The following is a 26,472-nucleotide window of genomic DNA, read 5'->3' on the forward strand; positions in this document are numbered from 1 at the left end:
ATGAAAAGGGCATACCTCAGAAGCTGTACGGTATCAAAGCACAGCAGAAAACTGTAGTAGTATTATAACAAGATCAATTAATAAAAATATATCCCATCTTTTTCCCCTCTATGGTTCACTAAGTTTCGCTTACTATTTCCTATATCCTTCTTCCTACATAGAGCAATGAAAAAGTGCTGATAGGCTGCAAAGCTGTCTTGTAATGATATCACTCTATAGGTTCAGTCAATTTTCTCTGGCCAAACCCTTTCAATTTGCTGTGTTGAAAACCAGAAACAGATTGTGTTCACATTAATTCAGACCCTTTTTCTGGGTTTGAACTGAAACATCTCAGAGGAACTTTAATTCTCTTGCACTATGAGTGGAGAGGAATCCTTAGTGCCACATATTCTGTTTATGAAGTAGACACCGAATAAAGAGCTAGGCAGCAGCAGCAAACAATGCTGCATGGCAGCAACAGAAAACGATTGCCAAGATTCTCCCAGGAAATGAAGAGATCAGAACATACTGTTAAGAGCAGGCCCCAACAACTACTCCCTATGGAGTATAGTCCTCAAATGGTCAGGTACTATTTTACTTTCAAAGTACAGATCAGAGTCTGTCTGGATGATGAACCACCACAGCAAACTTAGGAAGTCAACTTTTCAAAATAAGCATAAAAACTCAATTCCCTTTTCTGTCAGCAGCCTCATAGATAACATTCACTTTTAAATTATAACGCAAAAATGTGTTTTAAAGGGTACAGTGATTAGAGATCGATTATCAAATTTATAATGGCAAAGTGCTATTAGGTCCTATTGAAAGACTGTGCATGTAAGGAAGGATGCAAAAGTATCATAATATAAACAAAACTAACACTATTTAGCAGCCTTTATGCATTATATGTAATTGGGTTTATGGCGCTACAAATGTAGTCTTCTCTGCATTTGAAATCACAAATCTATTTAGATTTTTCATATAAAAACCAATGTCTAGTAATACCATGCCTACTATATTCAAAATCCACCAAGAAAGAGTAAGAGCAAATCCATACAATTAGAATAATATTTTTTTAAATGAGATGCAGCTGTAGCTCTTCAGCAATATACTAAAACTATGTGCCTTCTCAAGCATGTTTTAAGGGACCTAAACTTCTAGAAGATTTAAAAAAATAAAACAAAAGGAAAAATGAGCATGAAAGTCAACCTAGCTACTATTACCTAGAAGATTTGCATTACAGGTACAATTTTGGAAACTAGCTGCAACAACAGAGTGGAGTGAACAAGATCCAAGATTAGGATGATCATCACTATTGCTACTAATAAGCACTGAACTGAAAGTTCTAAAGGTGCTACTCACCATGGAACTTGAATACTCTATAATGCTACTAAAGAAAAAGCAGATTTCTCCAAATCTCTGATTTCCTTCATCCTTCTTAAATTTAATCTGTTGCTAAAGAAAACCTGGATTCCTTCTGGAGGGCTGATATTGATAGAATCATAGAAACCCAGGGCTGGAAGGAAGCTCATCTTTAATACTGCCTCAAAGCATCATCTAACCTGCACTTAAAACACTGAATGAGAGTCTGGAACCTCTCTAGGAAATCTGTTCCAGTGTTTGGCCAGCTTCATAGTTAGAAAGCTCTTCTTAATATCTAACCTAAGTCTTCCTTATTGCAGTTTAAATCCATTACTTCCTGTACTATCCTCAGCAAACAAAAAGAACAACTAATCACTATCTTCTTTATATTAGCGTTTTTGTATTTGAAGACTGCCATCAAGTCCCCATTCAGTCGCCTTTCCTCCACACTAAATAATCCAAGTTCTTCCAAACTTTCCCTCAAGTCATGTTATCTAGATTTCTTTTTTGTTGCCTATTTCCAGACCCTTTCCAATTAAACCACATATTTTTGAACTGCTGTGCACAAAACTGGACATAACACACCAAGGAAGGCCCCACCAGTGCTAAATGGAGTGCAAGGATCACCACTCGCCCATTCATACATTCCGGTATGTTATTAGCATTTTTTCACATTACACCATTGACTCATACCTAATTTACAATCTATTTCTATGGAGTATATGATAGCATCCTAACAAAATTTGGTCAAACCCTGCAAATTAATTTTCAAAAAGTTTCAATTTTGGTAACTAAGCACTTGCCTATGAAAATATTTCATCAAAAAATTCCCAACCAGGTCTAGCTAAAAAGTACTGAAACCAAGTTAATAAAACATTTGGTTTATTAAATGATAAAACCTAGAATCCTTGATAAGCTGCACAACCAGTTGAAGCAATGGTAATATAGAAATTAATGGAATTGGAGGCTGAGAAACATTAAATAGATTGTAAAACACTTTTTAAGTGTAGATTATTTTACTTTCATGTCAGCTCTGAAATTTTATTAGTATGCTTGATTTTATTAAGAATTACAATACATGGGAGAATGTCAGGTTTAGGAGTAAGAGAGAATATTTAAATACAAGGGGTAAGAAATATACAGTGGTAGTTGAGTGGTGTGGCTACTGAAGTAGCTTGCACAAGTGAAATATTAGCATAGGGGTAATTTTGAACCTGCCTGTCCCTTATAATAGCAGACTAAACAAAATCATTAGGGTAATGTATCATGCAGACTATTAAAATTCAGAGAGTGCAATGCAGTTCTTACTAAATCACTAACATTTAAAGTAAGTTCAGCTATACAAGACAAAAGAGAAATAACTAGTTTCTGACATGTTATTGCCAAAGAAAAAGAAACTGCTGGTAAGATATCAAAAGTGACTTTGCACTGCTGGTCAAATGGGTAATTGGCTGTCACTGTGTACATGTAAGGGACTGTTGCTAATATAGAACACAAAAAGAATATGACATCCTTGCTGAAAGAGCTTAACACAAAAAGTAGTGGCAAAGGTTAGTGGAAGCCAAAGCACAGATATAGAAAAGAGAAGGGAAGATATAACACAATAAATGTATTAGTTTAAGAAAGTCTGTGTTGCCTTTTGCTGAAAGGAGTGGTGTATATAGCTCAGCTAGTTGAGGTCTCAAAGATGACTTCTTTTTTTCCTGTAAATGAATTAGTAAAGCAAAAAAAACAAACAAGAGAGGTTTATGGTAATCTCTCATAATGTGACAGTATATATTGCATTTGGGCAGAAGATCTATGGTATCTTTTGAGGAAATTTATATGGAGCCAATCATGAAGATATGCTAAGAGAGGACACTGCCTCACTGTTAGTTTGCAAGCAGTTCTTGAAGAACAAGATATCTTAAAAAAAAAAAGTCATGTGACTACAACATAATATATACTCTCAAAGTCATTTAAAAAGTCAGCATGCTGCACCAAGCTCTGGCCCACACAACTAGGGCCGAATTTTCAGGACTTTGCTTATTTTAAAAATTGGTCATACATGTCACAATGGGAGTGCATGGGTGATAAACACATTTGAAAAAGTCCAACATTTCCATAGAACATTGGTTCTCAACCTTTTTAGACCTCCAAGCGCAAGTCCACATGGCAATTTCATGTGGTCACATCATCCCTGAAAGGGTCTTGCAGACCCCAATTGAGAACCATTACTACAGAAGCAGGGCTTGTTGGCTCAGGTGGAGTGCCTTGCTTCTGGTTCCAGAATTAGCACATATACAAAGCTAGGTTGGAGTGCCTGTCCATGGTGATACCTTGCATCATACAGACATAGCGCTAAGGGGGGAATGAGCTTTTTTAAAAGGTCTAGCCCCACAAGATTAATTATACGAAGCTGAAAGTAATCTAATTCTGAGCTTGTATTTTTCTCTCTGTCTTGATCAATACTCATTTGTTTTTTTACAACACTATTTTATATGTTATTAAGCAAACACAAAACAAATTCTTTATCATAAATCTCTCTCTATGGCTGTTCCTTAGAGTTATGGTATTTTCCATATCATATGGGCTTCCAAACAGTTTGCAGCTGTACTAGTAATGCTATCACATTATGACAAACTTTACATGGAGAGAATTAAGTACCTTCTACATATTGGACCTCTTCTTTCAGGCCTGGCTCAGGCAAAAATCCCACTGAAATCAATGGGAGCCTTGGTTGACTCAGGGCTGCAGGATCAGGCCCAGAAAGTCAATATTAAATACTTTAACTTTCTCCTCAAAGACTGCAGAAAGAATATGTTAATATTTGTCCCTGAAGGCTCCCCCAATTTCAACTGGCAATCATGCCCTCTTGAACACTGCATGTACCATTATAATATACCACAGTTTGAATACTATAGCTGTACCAAACAACCACTATAAAAATGCAGTTACAGTCCATGAGTAGTCCAGATAGGGAAGAAGCCAACTATTGTAATAAAAACCCATAGTGCCAATTCGTTACAGAACAGTGATTTAAGATTGAATTTCAATCCTTCAGTGAAGCTGTAACTGATCCCAAAACACTAAAGTTGAACCCTTTTGGCTAGCTGACCTACACAATCTCACAAACAGCTGGAATGAGCATGTCTGTGATGGCATTTAGAATTCCCATGGTTGTTCTGTTTAAGTGCCAGCTAATGTACAGTGAGAGAAAGTATAAGAGATGTAAGGGACTAAAGATCTTTAAAATTCTTTGTCTTTTTATGTAAAACAGGATTTTGTACCAAAACACAAGGTAAAGGAGAAAACTTATTAAAATTTATTTTCCATGTAACGATAATTTGTATGGGACCCAGCTTTAATCTAAAAGCCCACTTATATTTGTTTATAATACTATACCTATTCATATGTTTAGATTCATAAGTACATAAGAAGTGCCATAATGGGTCAGACTAATGATCCATCTAGCCGAGTATCTTGTCTCTGACGGTAGCAGGGATGGATGCTTTAGAGCAGCAGTTCCAACCAAGGGTCACAACCTAAATGAGGGTCGCACTGGCAATGTCAGCAGTGCCACACAGAAAAAATAAGCTCCCCTGCCCCCATGCTGCTGCCACCATACTCCAGTCCCAGAAGCTGGGCGCGGAAAAAAAAGGCTGGGAACCACTGCTTTAGAGAGAAAGCACTGAACAGGATATAACTAGTGATCTGTTCCCTATCCATTGCCCTCCCTCACATCCACCATTACTAGTTAGAGATGCCAGAGGAAACATCTCCAACCATACCATTCAACAGTTATTAATAAATCTATCATCCATGGACTTGTCTAGATTGCTTCTGAACCTGGCTGTGTTATCTGCTTCTACCACCTCCTGTGGAAATGAATGTCAGAAGTGAATTAAATGTTGCATTAAAAAGTACTTTTGCTTCCTAGTTTTAAACCTGTCTCCTACTAATTACAGTGGGTGCCCTCTGGTTCTAGTATTCTGGGACTCTGTGAATAACAGTTCCCTGTTCACTTTGCCCATGCCCACCATGAATTTATAGACCTCTGTTATATCCCACTTTAGCCTTCTTTCCAAACTGAAGGGTCCTAGCCCTTTTTATCTCTCCTGGCAACTGCTCCCCCAATCATTTTGGTTGTCCATCTTTGTCTCTTTTCCAATTCTACTGCACACTTTTGAGATAAGCAGACCAGAACTATACACAATATTCAAGATGTGGATGCATTATGGATTTGTATAATGGCACGATAATCTTGTCCATTTTGTTTTCAATTCCCTTCTTAAAGATGCCCAACATTTTATTGGCTTTTTTTTTTTTTATCACCACTGCACATTGCACTGACCTTTTTAGAGAACTATTGCACGGTCTCCTAAACAGCCTTTTTTTTTTATTCTTTCTTTAACACATATTGCACAGGAGTCTAATTCCTCTAGCACAGGTATTGAACTTTCTAAACAAGAAACTGTTCTGCAGTATACACATAATATGCCACCAAAATCTACACACAGACAGTTTGCAGCTAACTGCCTAGTACAAGCACCAGCTAATGTAATCTTTCTACACATTTCAATATCTTTTTGACCAGGTCATACAAGAGGATCGGAGAACAAGATGGACCGGTATTGGCCACAGGTAAGCAAACCTGTAACTCTATAACAGAATCCAAGGAATCTTTAATGTTCAGGCAAAGCTTGGCTTTTCATATAGCCTCAAAAGGACACAAATAAAACTGCACAGAATTCTACTAGTATGCACACTGGAATTCACCCCCAGAAATATAACTGGGGTCTGATTTATTCAGTGTCTGATTTCTAACTGATCATTTCATAGATTGTGAGGTGGGAAGGGACCTCAGGAGATCCTCGGGTCCAGCCCCCCCACCCCCATTTACATGAGTCTGCACATTAAAGGCTAACCAGTGCCAACTGGTTCAGGACAAAAGACTCTCAGTGTATTGTTCTCCACAGTTTGGAGGATGGAGGCAACCCTTCTTGGTATTTGTTTCTAATGGAAGTATATATCCTGAACTAAAATTTTAGATCAACAAGCTCATTGTGTTATGAAACACATATAACAAAAGTCAGACGCTTTGCATCACTCTCCAAGAAGTGTGACCTACATTTCAAACAGTGGTGATTCCACCTCTGCAACATCATTCCCTCCTCCTTCATCCCACAGAATCCTTTTTCAGAATTGAAAAGTGATTCCTAGGATTCCCCCAAATCATTAGCAAAAGTAGAATAGTTTAACGTAACCTCAGGCTGCGAAACATGAGAAGGGGAATTTTTTGAGGAACAGAAGTGGTGTGGCAAGCCCCAGGAGCAAATGAGCACCACCATTGCACCATCCCTGTAAAAGGTCACATTCCTGATTCCTGAATAGGGATCTCAATAACTGTAAAGCCAGCTGCTTCCACTTACTACTGCCCTCACAGCTCTGACATATTCAGCAACAAACATGTCTACCTCAGCTTCTCCTTCTTTCTGGCTTAGGGGAGAAATGTCTCTGCCATTTAATCTCTAGACCATTCTCCATAAACTTAAGTGCTTTGCTTTTGTAATGTAACAGCAAGCATCCCTCAGTTTTGCAGTTTCTTTACCCAAGAATATGAGACAGCAAGGTTAGGAGATGTCATCTGTGCCCCATTGCCCATTTTGTATTGAAAAGGTTGCTGTAACACTGAAAACAAAGATCTAGGGAAGGGGTGGGTGCAGAGCAGTTCATTCAGTGCGGGTTCTTTGGCTTCAGTCTTCCTCATCTCCCCTTTGTCCTGTCTGCCTCTTTTCAGCTTCTCTTCCTTCTTATCGGCAGCTGCACCAGCCTCAACTTCTGAGAAGATTCAGGACAGCGGGGTAGAAGCACTCAGCATTGCAGCTCAGAGCACAAAGAAAGGAGGAAAGCCTTTCAGAGCCATCTTTAGCAGCAAAACAAGTGACATTGTCAATGATGTTATAATTCAACAGATCTGTTTCCATTGTTGGTAAAAATGTAAGTTGAGGCAACTGAACCTAGGGCAACATCATTTAGTACGACTCTTGGCCATGGTTGGAAAAAAATCCCCAAAATCGCTCTTTGTTCATTCTTCTATATGATAAAGAATACCTACTGCTTCCTGCAGATTAGCCTGACATTTGCTGAATTCCTATAAACTCTCATAAATATAATTTAGGATCTGGACTGGCTCAAACCAGCTGGTACAGCCTAACTTTCATGGATATGGACGGCTCCATGTTGGCTGCAAATGATTCTCTGTGCCACGTCTTTATACTATGTCTTTTTTCTTTTCAAGTACTATACCTTTATATCAAATATCCAATCCTACAGCTTGACACATACATATTATCCCATGAGCATCCTCCTTCCAGCTGCTATGAACAAGTAGTAGCCTAACTAGTCTTTTTTAAACCTTTTTTTTTCCTTAATACAAAAGGGAGAGAGAAAAAGAGATAGGATTGAACAGCACAACAAATTATTCTGACCCAGTGTTATCAGAAGTAATTCAAGAGCTAAGTTTATCATCTGAATACTTTAGAGAACCATACTTTATAAAAGCTTTCTGTAGCCTTTGCGAGGAAAAGATAGGAAGGTTGTGAAGAAATACTATATTGTTGGAAATATGAGGTACAGGCTCATGAGGGCACTGGGAAGAAAAAGGAACCAATGCTAATCCTTGAATTAGTGTCAGTGTAGCAACATTTTAATCTAGTTACTTGGCTACTTAGAAAAAAGAATTATAAAGAACAATCTCATACCAAATGTAATAAGCAGAAATTTTAAAAAATCTGCTAAGGTGCTACTCTATATTCTAGTACAGTGTATTGATAGGATAAAGAAGCAAATCTAATAATGCAAATAAACTTGTGGGCCACGATTCCCGGATAGTGCTTGGGAAACGGCCGCAGTTGCATGTTGAGTGGGGCACCGGGTAGTGACACCAACCCTAAATCTAATTAGCTCTGCAGTAATGTGTCACCCATATACATGAGCAGTGCTACTAGGCCAGAGTAAACTAATTGACTCCACCATAGGATAGCACTGCCCAATACAAGTACTATTCTATGGTGGAGTTATTTACCCTGCTGCAATGCACATGTAGACAGCAACCGGGGCTGGCTAGGACACAAGGGTGCCAGGGCTAGCCTGCCAGCTAGCCCTGTATTGTAGCACCCTTGTGCCCCAGTCAACCCCTCCATAGGACTTTGAGCCAGGCAACAGCTGATACTCCCAGCCTCCTGCCAGCCAGGGCTGCACTGCCCTGGCTCAATGTGTAAACACTGCATCCAGGAGCAGTAAACTCTAGCACAAATGCAACAGAGTTTTGTCCAGAGGTGATGTGACTCCACCAGATTGTTGTTTGAGGCGTTAAGTGACATGGCTACCTGTGAGTGACATTCGGCGATGCAGTGGTGGAGGAATGTGACCTTAATATGCACCATCATGCGGACAGTGCGTGATCGCTTATAGCCTAACCAGTCAGGAGTTACCCCTAGAGCGTGACTGGCCGGACCAGCATGCTGAGGCCTATAAAGGGGACTGCGCGCCTCGGCGTGAGTTCCCAGACGCTCCCAGACTCCGGTCCTTGGGATCAGATCAAAAAGACAGCCTGATCACCTGTCTTGCCGTCTGGACAGACCCCTAGATTTCTAGCATAGGCTGCTATAGCTTATAGTTAGACCACACGCAATCCGGAACGCCCTGTGTGTTGCCCAACTAGGCATCATACTTGTATTGTTATTACTTTCGGCTGCAGTCAACCTTCACGACTACACCTTACTTGCCACTCGCCGCTACCCATCATTTGTTCGTTTTTCTACTCGCACCACGTCGTCTGTGTCCACCTGCTACTGTAAACAGTCCTTGTAATTAGTTCCTGTATTCGTCAAGTTACTTCAACTCATTAATCATCTGGTTGGCTTGTAAGTAAACTTATAAATTTTCCTCACGTACCATTTGTCTCAGTATCGCGCTCTTTCTGCCTCTCTCTTACACCTGGCATCCCCGAGCATGTCACTACCCAGTGCCCCACTCGACACGCAACTGTGGCCATTTCCCAAGCACTATCCAGGAATCGTGGCCCACAAGTTTATTGCATCACATTAAAATGCACATGTAGACACACCCATATACACTAACAGGGTAGCTCACTCTCATATGAATATGATACTCATATGAATGAATCCAACTTCTAGATGGCCAGGGATCATGCTAATTGAGGCCGCACCAGTGAGAGCCACAGGCCCCTGGGGCCACACTTCATGCCGCCCCTGCTGCACTCTGCACCCCTCTGCTGCACTGTGCACTCTGGCATCCCTGCTCTCGCTGCAGTGAGTGCCTGGGCACCCTTCCTGGAGGGAGGGGGAGCCCAGAATCCCCAGCTGTTTCTGCCAGAGAACAGTGGTAGGTGGGAGACTAGGACCACAGGTTACCCCCTCATTGGCTGCATGCAGACTGCAGGCCACCAATTGGGCAGCTCTATATTAGTATATCCTGGCAACCTGGGAATTCTTAGATTAACCCAAACACTAAACTAGAGGAAGAGGTTCAGAAAGGTGATGAAGTAGCAATGTGCAACATCTTTCCTCCTGTATGTTTGTGTGAGGTCCAAGTCAGTGACTCTCAAACTTTATTGGACTCAAGGCATACCCCAAAAATACAAGCTCTTAGCTTTCACTCATTTTTGGCTGTGGAAAAATAGAGCAATTTTTCTTTTGCTCAGAACCCCAAAATACCACAATAAGTCACAACATTTCTGATACTATGGATTCCCATTTCAAGTCTCCAGGTTTATCTGGGAACCATATGTAGGTATTTGCATACCCAAGAGCACTAATGTTGTGCAGTACCCCATGGCACCCTTAAAAGGATCTTGTAGCAAACTGGGGGAAATCACTTAGCTCAATACAATTCTCTTACAAGTCTCTTTAAAGTCATTACAGCCCTTATTTCCTTAGCACACTTGCCTCAGAGGATCCCTCTTTCATACATCTGTCCTCTAGAACCTAAACTTAACATAGTTCATACAGAGTGCACTCAATGTCCTGCATCTTCTCCAGTCCTGAGAAGATACTTCCAGCTCAGTGCTGCTTCCTCCACACTGCAGTCTTCCTTCTCAGTCTTGTCTTGTTGTGGTACAACTGCTCCCAGCCTTGGAGCCCCTGGGTCTTCCCCCAGATCCTGTGAGAGGGCTCTCTGGCTCACTGCTATTTCTGGTCTTGTAGCCTTCACTCGCACTCTGTGATCTTGTTCAAGAACCAGAAAGAACTACCTCAGAGTCATTCCTATCTCCTCTTGGCTCTCCCTCCATACTCTCTCTAGCTGTTCCTCCCCTAGCATCTTTCCCTGGGAGCTTTTAACTTCTTGTGGCTAGCCAATTATTTGCATCAGGTAGGGAAGTCCTCCTTGGCAGATCTGTAATTAGCTGTCCACTGCACACAACTGGGTTGTAGCTCCTGCAAGCCTGCAGACAGCTACAACTTGATGCAAGCCTCTGCCAGCCAGCTTGCTACCAATGTCATGACACCCTGGTTGAGAATCACCTTGGTTGGAAATTAAGCATATGTCTGCTGAAACAAATGACAAAACTCTTTTTGACTTCTGTGATGCAGGATCAGACTTTTGTAGACCTGTGAATCTTCTGCAATGTGCTCAGTACCCTTAGAAAGCTGTTAATTAAAAAAATAAAAGGTCTCCGTGCACCTTGCAGGAATCCTGAGCATTGAGCCCTATGTATGCTAGCATCCTGTGTTGAGAGAAGAATAAACAGAAAAATCAGTCTCTCTGTGCTGTTGAATTTATCTGAAAATAGCTGAAAAGGCTCCTGCTACCGTGGAAGTTACGAAAGCCACTTTGATAAATTAAGGTATAAATAAGTGCTTAAAATCATTGCATATGACACGGTGTCAGCCTTCAAATATCACAAGTATAGATATTATTAACAGTTAATTTTACTCCATCTTGTTTAATTTCTACCTATTTTATCTTGTTATGCGATATTTTCTTTAGTTTTTCTATTTCACCCTTACCCCTCAACTTCTAGTTTCTCTCCCTACACTGACATCACAATGGCAACCTCTATTGATTTAGCAGTGTTCCCTTGGTATTACTGTAAACTTTATCTCTCCTTGTCCCTGCCAACCATGGATCTAGCAATTATCTCCCTTTACTTTTACATTCGTAGCTACACTCCATTAGCTGTGCTACTTCATTTTAGTACGCAGTACATTGAGAAGATAGCTGATGATATTCGGTGGAGCTCTCTATTTATCACAGCAGTATTCTCTCCATTTATCCCAGCAGTCAAATCTTCTCCCAAAGCTCTTTTGTCCATTTCTACGCTCAGTTGGCAACCAAAAATGCACATAGTTGTCAACTTTCTCTTGAAAGGATCTAAACACCATAAGTGACTAGAGGGAAACAGGGGGCCTTGCATCATTTCATAAAATACAATATGTTTTTGAAACTATCAATACATTTCAGAAGGATACAGATAACATTCTGGTCCTGATTTTTCAGCAGTGCTCAGCACCCACAAGTGCTAACCAAAGTCAATAAAAACTGGAAGTCAGAATGTAATCAGGCCCTCAGTTTCTAGTAAATTAGCAATAACTTAAATACACATGCACATATCTCATGCCATCTTATTTATGGTGCATGATGTGGAATCAGAAAAAATATATGCCTTAAACTTTGATTATTTTAGTTATAAGATGACATAACCGCTTTGTGGAGAATTGCTGGCTCTGTATAGTAGAACAGATAAGAGAAAGTGTTTGTTCTTTGTAACTCCTCTGCAACTGCTTCGCTCACCGTGGCCTTGAAGATAGCAAAAAAGTATGTACAAATCTGATTTCCAGGTGCAAGAAGGAGGTTTGTGAACTAACCTCGCCTCCCCCATTAGTTCCCATCCTGATTACAGCAAAGAAATAATGAAGTAATATTATAGTCACTTTTCATGCTAATTTCACTATATGATCACGTGAGTTGTAAGCAACTGTTAAAAAGTATATAAGCCTCCTGATTTTGCTCTTGGGGGGGTACCCCTTCCAAGTGCTTGGGAAATCCATGTCACTTTGGAATCCCCCCTACAGCTGTAGTTTCTTTTGAATAAAAGCTTCTGCTGACCTGACCCAAAAGTATGCTGCGTGTGTTTCCATGACAATGAATAAGTACTTACTCTCAATTCTGAATGAATGCATGAGGAAGAACAATCCATGAGTCTGCAGGTCATGTAGGACAGCAGATTTTGATGGCACAAGAATAGCCAGATCCACTTAGCACTTGCTTGTGTGCCACACTGGATAAATGTGTGTACCTGTGAGTGCCATTCTGAGATAATTCCAACTCTTCATAGTCAAATAATATTGAAGCTCATATTCAAATAATTGTAAAATAACTGGCTCCTGCAAAGCCCATTTATTGATAGTAATACAAGAACTGACATGCTATGTAAAAGGTGTCACATAGTCAATTTGCAACTATAACCCTGGACTGTGACAGATGTTGCATCGGTGCCTTTCCAATATCATCCAAGATTGTAAAAACTCTATAAAATAAACTGACAGAGATTAGATGGGTTTATAACGGAATAGTGTCAAAGCATAGATAACTCATAGATATCACTTGAGAATCAGAATGGATGGAAAGGTTCTGTACATAGAGACCAACAATTTCAACCAGAACTGCAGAAAAATTAATGTGCACATTCTGTAGTGTATTAACAAGCTGAAGTTTTCACACAAATATATTTCTGTATCCCTGCTCAAGAGACTTTGTATCACTGGTTCTATGCTGAAAATAGGCTATGACAATTGCCACTTGTGCCACTGTATTGTACTCCCCCTCAACTACAGTAAGAAACCAGATGACTCAGCACACGGTAACAGGATGGAATGGTGCCACTCTGTTTATAAGCAATGCTCAATGTGAATAAGGGTATTCCAATCTGATCCTGAGTAAAAGGTTGTTTTTGTTGGTAAAAGATAACTTATTAAACTTAAGTCAAACTCTATCTTTGTGATATCAGTAGAAAGAAATCCAGAGTAACTCCACTGATTTCAGTTAGGACTACTTCAAATGTACATTAGTGGCCAAGAGCAGAATTTGTCTCTAATAACATCTAATTTAAAGGGACTAAAACATGTAAAAAAAAGACACCCTCCCCCCTGAACTGTGATGCACCGTTCCTTGAGGGTGGAGCAGAGACAGCAAATGATTCTTCATGAAAAGTTCTTTGTATTTCTCTTAGCAGTCAAGAACTTGTCCTTCTATACTGGGATCCTAGATACTTTGGAGAAAGAACCTGTTCTATACTGTCACTCTGTGGGCCTCTCAACTCCTCTCCTATGGGTTGCTTTCCCAGCTTACTGGCAGCAGACAGAGTCCATGATGATCATACTGGGCCAGAACTTGCAGCTGTTATTCACAAGGATAGTTCTATTGAAATGAATGGGCTTCTCTCATAAATTTGGGGTAAAGGAACAAGTTCAATTAATTTTAAGTATGCCTAAGGTAAAGAATAGTTCAAATGAATTCTAGGCTTTGTGAGCTAAAAGAAAGATATCCTGTTTATGTGAGTGAGCATAAATATCAGGATTGTATAATTTGTCCCTCTTAATCATGATGTAAACTCAGCTGAAGTTAATTTTATTGGAGGGCAGATTCTGGTCAGTGCAGCTGGCAAATTGAAAAGCACCTAGTATAAAATTAATCAATCAAACCTACAAAGGAATTCCAAGGTAAAATGTATGAACCAAAAGCATCTATCCTGGTGGAAAATATTGCTGGCATTGTGGGCTCAAAAGATTACATCTAGTTTACGAATCAGATTTTTTTCAGAAGTCTTAAGAATTTGCCACACCAAAAGGCCATTTTTTTGCCTTGGGCTTTGGGATGATACCAGCCAGAGTTATTTATTATGCTCAACAGTGGAAATTCAAATTAATGACACCATATGTAATTCAAATACTGTGATGCTGCTTGCTGCCTCAAGAGTGTGATAATGTAGCAATATTTATGAACAGGAAATGAAGCAGGTCACAGAACATTTACTTTCCATGGCTTTCTGCAAGAAGGAAAGCTTGTCTGTGTACAGACTGCAGTGCTAGCAAATGTCCTGCCATTTTTTAGCAAGGAGAAGGCAGGGGAAAAATACTTCTGCCAAAATGGACTTTTCAAAGGCCGTATCCTGGGATGGGGATGTTTGAGCACATGCTTGAGGGGTAATCAGAAAAGGCAGTTTCATTATCGTCTTTGTACGCTCCTCACTCTCCTGCTACAATCTACAGGACTGGTTCCTGCAATATTTTGGACTGAAGATATTGGGAGCAGGCAGAAACTTTAAGCCTAGCCTAAGTCAACAGAGAAAATGAATGTGAAGGATGAGATTAGCATGCTAGTGCTTTTGGTTCCTAGACCTATGCTTATAAGACAACTACCTTGCGCCTCTCTGGAAAAAAAGAATTTGATCATGTTCAGTCCTGAACCTTAGAATAATAGGAAACTAGGTTTGGAAGGGACCTCAGGAGGTCATCTAGTCCAACTTCCCGCTCAAAGCAGGACCATCCCAACTAGATCATCCCAGCCAACGCTTTGTCTAGCCAGGTCTTGAAAACCTCCAAGGATGGAGATTCCATCACCATTCTGGGTAGCATGTTCCAGTGTTTTACTACCCTCCTAGTGAGAGAGTTATTCCCAATATCTAACCTAAATTCACTTGCTGCAACTTGAGACCATTGTTTCTTGTTCTGTCATCTGCTATCACTGAGAACAGTCTAGCTCCATCTTCTTTGGAGCCACCCTTCAGGTAGTTGAAGGCTGCTATTAAATCCCACCTCAGTCTTCTCATCGCTAGACTAAATAAATCCAGTTCCCTCAGCCTCTCCTCACAAGTCACATGCCCCAGCCTCCTAAACATTTTCATTGCCCTCTGTGGACTCCAATTTGTCTACATCCTTTTTGTAGTGGGGGGCCCAAAACTGGACACAGTACTCCAGATGTAGCCTCACTAGTGCTGTATAGAATCACTTCCCTTGATCTGCTGGCAACACTCCTGCTAATGCAGCCCAATATGCCAGTAGCCTTCTTGGCAACAAGGGCACACTGCTGGCTCATATTCAGTGTATTGCCTTGATGCAAATTGATACAATGTCAGTATGTCAAAGAACATTATGAATCTGCACCATTTACAAAATGGCTAATGTTATATGTGAAATCATAATCTGCTTCTATGTGGTAGGGGAGAAGTGTGATGTCATCAGGGAAGCATTATGACTTCTGTGCAGGATGAAGGAAGAGACTTGCAGGGATATACAACCTCCAGTTTAACACAAGTATCTTTAGCAATGAGCAAACATGACAACAAGGATCACTATTATCAGCTAGATGGATTTTAGCTTTTACAAAATCCTTGATGTATCATATTTTTATTCTTCATGAAAGTCATTCTTTAAAATTAATGAGCTCTGTAAGGATTATACCTTTGAAGAAATTGAGCTGATAAGCATGATGTTTTATCTTCCCCTCTTCACTCAAATTTTAGTTACTAAAAATAGCTGGATTAGTACAAAATGTGAGTAGGGGGAAGGTTTTATCTGCAGTATGCAGACCTGGTGTGATGTTCTGCCTCATTTAGTTTCACTAGGCAAGTTTTTTACATCATGCTTTTACATCACAGTGAATACCAGTAACCACATTAACAGGTCAGATGTTCACACATCTAGTGGTTTCAGAGAGAGGTAGCCTACAGATATGAATCCCAGTTTCATTTGCCTGTTGAGAGACATGTGTTTTTAGATGGGCTAAGCAATCAGTCCATGACATGGAGTCTCCAGGGATGGCTGCTTGTAATCTCTGTTCCCATCATTGCTGGATTAAGCATAAAGATGAGGCACTGCCATTGAGCTTGCCTTATCTGATGCAATGTCAAGAAATGATAAACACTCATTATCCTACAAGAGGTCCTCAAAATTCCACTGTGCAGAAAAGTATCTTTACTCCAAGTAACCCAGCACTTGGCCAGTCATGAGAAGAAAGTCAAATGCAGACAAACACCTGTCATGGTGCTACTTCTGGAGCCCTTATAGCCTTCCTTCATTTTACTAGATATTATCATGTTGGAGGTAGACAGCTTGGTAAAACACTTATCCCTGCCTTCATCTCCTCTAATGCATTGGCTCTAACACATTTTTTGTATCCTCCCGTGTCTCATGTCAAGCTGCCCCTTAGAAGACTAGAACTCTATTCCTTTTGCTTTATTGTACAGAACAGTCTAGTGCTGCCTGTTTGAATCCCTCATTAAATCACGCTTCTTTGGTAAAGTCTTTTCATGACAATGACTGTGACATTTTCACCCCACCTGTGACTTATGCCAGTTTATGGTGCATTAAAGGGGACTCAGCAGTCCTGACTGAATGAAATTATATTCTCCATGGTACCTGTGCCTGTGCAGAGATTGGCAATGCCCAGTAAATACACAGGACCAATTATGTACCATTATTTAATGTTCTGAATAGTTCCTGACATTTTGTTCTTGGTAAAATGCAGTGCGCACACAATTCTACCAGTAAATGGAGGTCTAGGTTTAGTCTTTAATCTCCCATGACTCTGACTAGGGAGTTAATGGGTATCTGCTCTACTGCAGCAGCAACAGTGTCAAGGGACTGTGATTTGGAGTCTCTTTACTCCCCTTCTCTACTCTTGCTGAAGAAGGATAGTAAGCTACTGTAGATCATTTCAACTGCAATGTACTTTGCTTACTGGCCCTGACCAACTACCCTGGGGGGCGGGGAGGGGGGGGTTCCTTCTACTATCTCATTTTCTTCACTCTTTTCCTGACGAACTTTTTGTAACAGGGGGTCCCTGGAGAACAAAAACTGTGGTCTTCATCAGACCCAAGCCAAAGATTTGTGTCAAGTGTGCACTAATGTTGGTAGAATATTTGCTGTCTTTATTTCCTTACTTGGACAAGTACAATAGTGATATCAGCTAGCCTTTAGAGAAAAAAAAAGAGAAAACAGCAGTGTATATGGATCCCTTCATTCATGAATTGCTGAGAGTTAACTGTGCATGGCAGTTACTTCCAAATCCTATTGCATCTTAATATATGCACCCAACAGCAAAACTTCAGCTTCTTCCAACAGCAAAACCTACAGCACACAACAGGGAAGCCGCTCATCAGACTGCTACTTCACCACATTACATGAAATATCCCTCTATAAAAACTAGGGAATCCACACTTAGAATAAAACATCTCTTAACCGATCATGGTCTGGAAACCTATATGAACACTTAATCAGAAACTAGGGTTGCATGAAGCTTCGAGTATTGATTCCATTTGGAGGAGATTCAGCCCAATTTGGTGGGGGTGGGTCAGCCATGGGGGCAGGGGGGGCTCGTGGCAGAGCCTCCCATGCAGTGTGGGGCAGTGGGGATCATCCCCCTGCCTGGCAGCAGCCGGTGAGTGGGGGCTTTCTTTTTTTTTAAAGAGCTGGGAACTGGGAGAGCAGGCGAGGCAGCCATTGAGAGTGGGTGGGGGACGGGGCCGATTCAGGGATTTGGCTGATTCAGCAGTGGCCAAATCTCTGAATCAGATTCAGCTGAATTGCTTCGGGACAGTGATTTGAATCACTGAATCGAAACACTGTCCCCCGAATTGGCCAAATCTGAATCCAAAGCTAATACTAGCCACTTTGCGCAGGCCTATCAGAAACCTTCACTAGACCAGTGAGCTGAGAACACAATCTTTTTTCAGTTTCTCAAATGCAGCTCTACTGGCACACTGGATTACTTTGTTATCTGTAAAGAGTATGTGCTTTGACTCAGTTCTTTAGTGTCACTAATTCCACAAGTGCCCCCTTTACTAGACTTGCTAGTTTTCAGCTAAGTGTTTACAAACAACAAAATAAAGCTTTGTGAATGCTTATTATATAGTTTGGTGCCAATATCAGCAAACCCTTACATTCATGGGTCAAGTAAAGGGGTGTAGATGAGTCCACTGATGGCTAAGAAGGCTGATCCTAGAGCCACAGACTCTCTGGAAAATGCCACAGGTGGTGCTTAAAGCGAGGATTGGGCCACGGATTTCTTGCTCTTGTTTCCTTTCCATCCATTTATGGCATTTTTCTGCCTCCAGGGTGAGACAGTTTTCCTCAAAATAAGATGTGCCTTCTCTCACAAGGTGTCACCATGTAGCCCTGTTCTGAGCTAGTTTTTCCCAAGTTGTGATGTCAATGCCACACTTCTTAATGTTTGACTAGAGGGTGTCTTTGAAGCTTTTCCTCTGCCCCCACATGTCCTTTGTCCTTGGCTGCGTTGGGAGCATAGCGGTTGTTTCAGTAAATGTACATTAGGCATGTGCACACAATGCCCTGTCTACTGCAGCAGATGTTGAGTAATCAATATTTCCATACTGGTAGTGTTAGCCTCAGTGAGGACACTGGCATTTGTGTGACAATTTTCCCATGTTATGCTAAGGTCTTCTGGAGGTAGTGCTGCTGATGGCGATTATATGGTTATATAGATGGTGATTATATAGTTGGTTGGATAAAATAAACAAAACAAATGTTTGATAATATCTAAGAATGATAATAATCATTGTTACTACTATTGGTAATATTAAAGTTTATATTTGGCAGCATTCTTGGGATTCCAGATACAGAAAAGTCTGCCTGCTAGCCTTAAAAGCTCAGTAATTAAGACAACATCCAGGAAGAGCACACACCAACTGCTGAAACTTCCTTAGCCTGACGAAGGGTTTTTGAACCCGAAAGCTTGCTTAATAACTATTCTCCAACCATTTGGGTTGGTCTAATAAAAGATATCAAATTCACCCAAGGAACCTTGTCTGCCTATGTCCTTAGACCAACATGGCTACAACCTAAACCCCTGCAGTAATTAAGAGCACACACAAAACCTATTGCTGCAAACATTGGACAATGATATGAAATCAGATCCTATAATCTATGTCAGGAGTTGCATTACTTTCCATCATACCTACTGACTGTTAGCAAACAAGAGAATTCTGCTGTTTTAAGGCTGGAGAGCAGCATAATCTTACTGCTTGTGAGCATAGTTCAGCTAATACATTTTAATTGTTTAATCTGTCTGCTTCTATCCTGCTATAAGTGAAGCTAAAATCCAACAATTCACCCCTGGATGCAACTGGTTGTAAATATTGCACTTTGATTTCCATTTATAGGGGGATAGAGTGGATAGATGAAACAGTTACAGTGGATTCAGCACTATTATCCTTACCGATTTTAAAGCAGTAGAATTTTTTTGATCTGTCCACATCCATTGACTGCTCACGTGAGTAGTGATTGCAGAAGCATATCATCACTTTACAGTTCCTCAAAATGCCTTGGGCAGAAACGTCGAAAAGTATATTTATTGGTCTAAAACCATCACATCATGGCCCATAGAAACAAACTAAAAACAAATGTTGTTTTTGTTGTGCCAGAATATGTCCTGGCACAGTTGATCCACTTCACTGGGCAACGTAAACATCACCCACTATCTCCCCTGACTGTGCATTGTCAGTCAGGCCCCTGATGTTCCTGGAGCTTCCAAAGCTCAATCCCACAAGAAAACTGCAAAACAGGGAAAGTCTGGAATTCTCAGTTTGCAAACATGTGCCCCGAATCGAGGCACAGCAGTGCGATATGTGTGCCTGGGGAATCTCTGGACAGAGGTGTGTTCCGACTCAGGTAACAGCAGGATGGTACATGCTTCAGGGAATCAGTAACCACTAGGCTATTTAATATTATAGGGTGGTTTGCTCCCAGTTTTTTTGTGGAAAACCTTGAAAAGGTCTTAAGTTCCTCTAAAGAGGGGGAAAATATTTGAATTCTCAGAAATTTGCATAGGACAAGAAAATTGTTTTCTGCTTAGCTCTATTTCTTACTATCAAATGGGCTGATTTTAAAGAGAAAAAAGTTCCATTAGTAAGGACACAGAGTTAATTCTACATGTCAGTTCACTTCAGGACATCTGCTGGATTATACCCCAGGACTTTCTGCTTTGCTTCATTGCCAAGCTAAGTTTCTTTTTGTATGGCAAGGAATGTAAGTAAGAACTTAATTTAATTAACCACAGATGTAGGTCACCAGGTATACCATTAAGACCATCTCCATTCTGACCCTCTAATGCCCTGACTTAAAATATACATTCACAAGACATAAGAGTTCCTATTTAAAATTCACAATCTACTTTCTATGGCAGCTAGTGGCTTAAAAATGTGTTTGTTCAGGCAAGTTCTCTGTATTATTTATAAAAAATTACTGTCAGTCCAGAGTCATAAAGGTCTCCAACCTTAGATCTAAACTCCAGTAGTCATTTTGTCTTGAAAAGCTAAAGATGCTACTGATTTCTGAACAACTTGCACTAATTTCTATACATCTCTGCTTCATCTTTTCATCTTCCCTCTTTTCTGCTCTTACCTTTTCCATGTTTTTTTCTTTAGTAGATATTTGTAATTAAACTCTTGGAATTTACTTCCTGTGTGGGTTTGGTAGTCCCAATAGTCCCAAAATGTTGACACTAACACATCAGACCAAGTAAATGACAATTCAGAGTACTGAACATTTCTAATATGTACGCTAAGTTAAACTTTGTGAGTTTAAATTTCACTCTTTGCAAAATGTGGATGTAACACTATAGTATCATGGTCACTATGCTTTCATTAAGTTTATATTTCTATGTTAATTATAAAACTTTGCTTTTCCTAGGATTAGGAATTGATGGTTCACATTTATATTGCATATTGCATACAAAGACCTCAGAGCACTTATGAAAAATAAATGAATTTACTCTTATTCCATCCCTGTGAGGCAGCGAAAGATTATTTGTCCAATGTTTTGCCTCAAACTGAACAATAAGACTATGACAGAGCCAGGAGTACAACACATTTTTCAGGAATTTGAGTGCTCTGCTTTAACTACAGGACCATTCCTTAATCATAAAACTGTGCCTCACATGCTTTGAGCTGTACAGTAAAACAAAATCAGGCCCAGGGAACTACATCCTAAAAGGCATACACACCCAACTTAGGAACACACACACCAGATGTGAGTGCAAAACAGTAATGGAATACAGATAAAGAGATCTGCATAGTTTCATAGTAGCTAGGGTCAGGCGGGATCTGAACAGATCATCTAGCCTGACCCCCTGCCACAGGCAGGAATGAATGCTGGGTTCACAAGACACAGTGACTATTTATGAGCTTTAATTCAGTGTGTCCAAACGTATAGATGCAAATACTTATTTTGAAATGTGGTGCTTAGCATAAAAAGAGGGAGTCTAAATGAACCATTTTAACATAATTTGGGAAAAGTCCTGGATCATTGGAAAAGGGCACATATAGTGCCCATCTGTAAGAATGGGAAGAAGAAGGATCCAGGGAACTACAGACTGGTCGGCCTCACCTCAGTCCCTGGGAAAATCATGTAGCAGGTCTTCAAGGAATCCATTTCTAAGCACTTGGAGAATAAGAAGCTGACTAGGAACAGTCAGCATGGATTCACCAAGGACAAGTCATGCCTGACCAACCTGATTGCCTTTGATGATGAGATGACTGGCTCTGTGGATGTGGGGAGAGCAGTAGACGTGCTATACCTTGACCTTCTCAAGGGTTTTGATACGGTCTCAAACAACAGTCTCTCGAGCAAGCCAAGAAAGTACAGGTTAGATGAATGGACTGTAAGGTGGATAGAAAACATTCTGGACTGTCAGGCTCAAAGGGTGGTAATCAATGGTTTGATATCTAGTTGACAGCCAGTACCACGTAGGGTGCTCCAGGGGTTAATCCTAGGGCTGGTTTTGTTCTATGTCTTCTTCAACAACCTGGAAAATGGGATGGAGTGCACCCCCAGCAAGTTTACAAATGACACCAAGCTGGGGGAATAGTAGATATGCTGGAGAGTAGAGCTAGGATTCAGAAAGACCTCGACAAATTGGAGGATTGGACCAAAAGAAATCTCATGAGGTTCAATAAAGATTAAGCACAAAGTCCTGCACTTAGAACAGAACAATCCCATGCACCAGTACAGGCTGGGGACTGACTGGCTAAGCAGCAGCTCTGCAGAAAAGGGCCTGGAGGTTCCAATGGACAACAAGCTGAAAATGAGCCAGCAATGTGCCCCTGTTGTGAAGAAGGCTAATGGCATACTGGGATGCTTTAGTAGGAGTGTTGCCAGCAAGTCAAGGGAAGTGATTATGTATTATTTAAATTGAGATATGTAATTAGTTCTACCCAAGCATTTTTTATGCTGCATATTATGGGTTCAATCTGGCACTTGGTACTTAAACAAAATTCTGCCTGACTGAATAGGAATTTTGTTAAAACAAGGAATTCATAAACACACCTTATATATTTGAGTCCCTTTTTATTTTTCTGGCAACCTGTTTTTGTGTATACAAGTGGCCTTGGTTTTCAGAAACCCTAAGCACCCAAGACTCAAAATGAGATTAAAGGATTTAGTACTAAGGATTAATTAGTTTAGATTCCAGATAGTTTCTCCACCCTTACATATATCATCTTATATTTTGAATCTCCTTTTAGTTTTTTTATCTCCATATTTGTAATATTTCTATGTTAATTTTCCATCCTTGCTGATGTTGGCAACTGCTCCCTTGTAAATCATTATCTGTGAATTTCATTAGCATGTTGTAGTCCTATTTTTTTTTTCTAGACCACTAGTGAAAATATTAATGAAGGGGAGACCTAACACAAAACAAAAATGAGACGTTTCCCACAATTCAGGATTCTGCTGTTGAATATTCCCTTTTATTACCAGGCATTTTCTAGCTTTCCATCTCTGGTAGTGTTCAGAACTCAGAAGATTAGACTGGTCAGAGCATTTTCTGTACCGGCAGCCAGTAATTCAACTAATTTAAATCATTTGAGGCCTACTTTTGACAATGGAAAATCGACTAATATTATGTATATAGGGGTATTATATAAATGGAATTCTAATAATGAGAGAACTATAAAATGGAGCCAGTATAATTTAAAAAAGTGAAGAAGCCCGAAGTCCTTAATTAAGGAATATTGCTGACTTCAATAGAAGTTTCATAGGATTTGGACTGATAGGTCAGATATGGTAAAAGCACAAGCAATATTCAGAACTATTCAACTCTTACACACTCGCCCACTTGTCCAGTGACAGTTCAGTTGACCTCCTTTTCTACATCGAGAGCACTAAAGTGACTCACCAGCTATTAAAATCTTATTTCTGTGGGTCCTACTTGCATCAGCTGCAAAACTCCAGCTGAGTTCAGTAGCCTGAGCATTAGGCTCACAGCCTATTTCTCTTATGCTACAGTATTTAATACATTCTTCCCACTCCAAAGATTTTCTTCTGAAACACCCTTCTGGTATTTCAGGGGAACTGTCCTTTTTAGCTGTTGCTGAAATTTAACAACTACCACTAGCAAGGAAAAACAAGTACCTAATTGAAAATGTAAAAGTCATAAAAAATAATGGTACTAGTTATTCAAATACCTATTTGAAATATATGTAATTAAAGTTATAAAACCACAGATTTGTATTATTGTACTGGTTGTACTTATTCTATAGGTAACATGCGGATGGCACAAACTTCTCATTCAGTGTTATCATGGGAAAAGCTGCATTAGCTTTGAGGATAACCTAAAAACTATAATACTGCCATAATTGTTTGATTACTTTAAGGATTAAATTCTCATATAATTGTATTCTGTTAAAATATGAAATACTTCCAATATAAGTAGACTGAGCTAACACTCACTTACTTCAGTTTTAAATGCATAAAATTATTATGCAACTTTTTCCCACTGGCCGAAAAATCCAATATGTCTACTTGCCTGCTTCCTATGAACTAGACTGCTGTATCTCTATCTAAGGTCTCACAGGCATGGTAACCTATGGCCCACAAAGCTTTTAGATCCAACAATGGAGCTGTGGTTTCAGTGGCATTTGGTGGTGGTGAGGGGCGGGGGGAGCACTCTTCCTATGCTACACTGCAATCATTGGCCTGGGGCTCCAGCAGAAGGGACCTGTCCCTGCCCTGTGCCGTACTGAGGCTCCTCAGGCTTCAGCAGAGCGAAAGCTCAGCCCATGCCATACCATAGTTGGGTGGCATGGGTTCTGTAAGAATAGGACTTCTGCTATGGTGCCATGGTGAGAGGCAGGGAGAAGTAGCAGTGACATCTTGGTCCTAATGCCCTCCCTTCTACAACCAAAGCTGGGTCATTCCAGCCCCCTGCCAGAAAACATTGACAACTCTTGATCTAGATTATAAGACTTTAATTGGTAAACAGTTACAGCAGCAATCATAACGATAAACATGTATTGCCTAATTTTGAGCTTAGCTACACTTTTGGAAATCTTGCAGTTTTGTTGGATTTGGATCGATTTAACTGGAAACAAAATATATGCATATTGCACTGCTGTGCCTTGATTTATGGCACATGTCTGCAAATCAGGAATTCCAGGCACATACATTTTGGGAAAATATCATGACTAGGAGCGACTTGATGAAGCAAACAGTGTGGTGGTACCCATTTGTTAGCCAACCCATTAGAAGCCTATTGATATACTGTAAGAATACTAGTTAAGATGGTGGGTATATACTAACATATTTGAATGATTTTATATAAAAAATAAAATCAAGCTTTTTCATCTGTTATAAAATTTTTCCTCACTTATTAGTGTTATTAGTTCAATGACTGCATAGCCAGATTGAACAACATAGCTACTGGCTCCTACAGTCATACTGGAAGGGAAGCTGTGCATCCAGAATCTTACACTATCAGTAAGTATACTTCAACAATCTCCTGGATGTCCAGAAAGCTTGTACATCTCCATTGTCAGGAAATGGTGGTTGTCTTTTGCGATTAATCCAGGATATAGTATTGATTGCTCTAGGTACAATATAGAATCCACATAGTATGTTATAAAACCTTATGAAATCTGGTCTATTTACTTTGATTAGGAAATATTGAACAAAATGTGAAATTCTTCTAACTCTTCGTATTTTAAAATATTCTGAAAATAAAGGGCAATTGCCCTGTAACTTTTCCCAAGAGATGCTTTATTTGAATGACTAAGCCATTAAAATTAGCTTGATGTTACAAAGTAAAGTTCATCCTGGACAAGAGATGCCAAACATAATATGTTTAAATTCTTTTCTCCCCAGACACAAGATTTACCCTTTGTAAGCCATTCCAGTAAAACTTCTTGTTTTCCTCCCAGGCTTGGTTAAATCCTAACTCAGACTCTATCTTTTTTTATTGAAGAGCTAATACAGTAACTATAGAATTATAAATATTCGAGGTTTCTGGAAAGCAGAGCATTGAAAGGCAATATTTATCTTCATTATCAATCACTCCCCCAATATTTTAACATCTGCAAACTCTATCAGTAATGCTTTCTTAAAATACAAAATAATATAAGATCAAAAAGAAAACCCTGCAGGACTCTTCTAGAAATAGTCATGATTTCCCATTTATAATTATAATTTAAGATCTACAGTTAGACATGTTTAATCCATTTAATATGTACCATACTGTGCAATGTTTATTCTCATTGCTCTAAGCTCCTAAATCAAAATGTCATATGGTACCAAGTCAAAGGCCCCTAACAGTCACTACACCTAAGATTTGATTAACCAGTTAATCATATCTTAAGTAGTAACCTGGCCACATGTTCATTCAATTAATGGTGTGATAAAACAGGGAATAAGCCACAAAGTTATTACGTAAAATATGTGTGATAATTTTGCGGCTGGTTCCCAACACACCTTTAATGTGTGGCCAGCGCTGAGCCTTGCAGATATTCATTGTATCATTTAATGTGTACCTTTTTAAAATATTTTCAGAATAACAGCTTTATTCTGCAATTTCCCCAATGTTCCAACACTTAATGAAAAATCAACATTAATTGCCTCAAGTGTTCATAGGTCTTGAAGACAAGGTTCCTTGGGTGAATCTGATATCTTTTATTAGACCAACCCAAATAGTTGGAAAATAATTATTAAGCAAGCTTTCGGATTCAAAAACTCTTTGTCAGGCTAAGGAAGTTTCAGCAGTTGGTGTGTGCTCTTCCTGGATGGAATGAAAAGTAAAGAAGCCAGCGGCTGGTCTGGTATGCATACAAGACAGGCAGTCAGT

At 39.9% G+C, this 26,472-nt stretch overlaps 1 protein-coding gene across 2 annotated transcripts in view; it reads right to left on the reverse strand.

Moving 5' to 3' along the window:
- NKAIN3 (sodium/potassium transporting ATPase interacting 3) overlaps positions 1-26,472 on the reverse strand; it is a 679,417-nt gene that overhangs the window by 360,194 nt on the left and 292,751 nt on the right. The window lies entirely within an intron of this gene.

The sequence above is a fragment of the Alligator mississippiensis genome, chromosome 3 (genome assembly GCF_030867095.1).
Source record: "Alligator mississippiensis isolate rAllMis1 chromosome 3, rAllMis1, whole genome shotgun sequence".
NCBI classification, from domain to species: domain Eukaryota; kingdom Metazoa; phylum Chordata; order Crocodylia; family Alligatoridae; genus Alligator; species Alligator mississippiensis.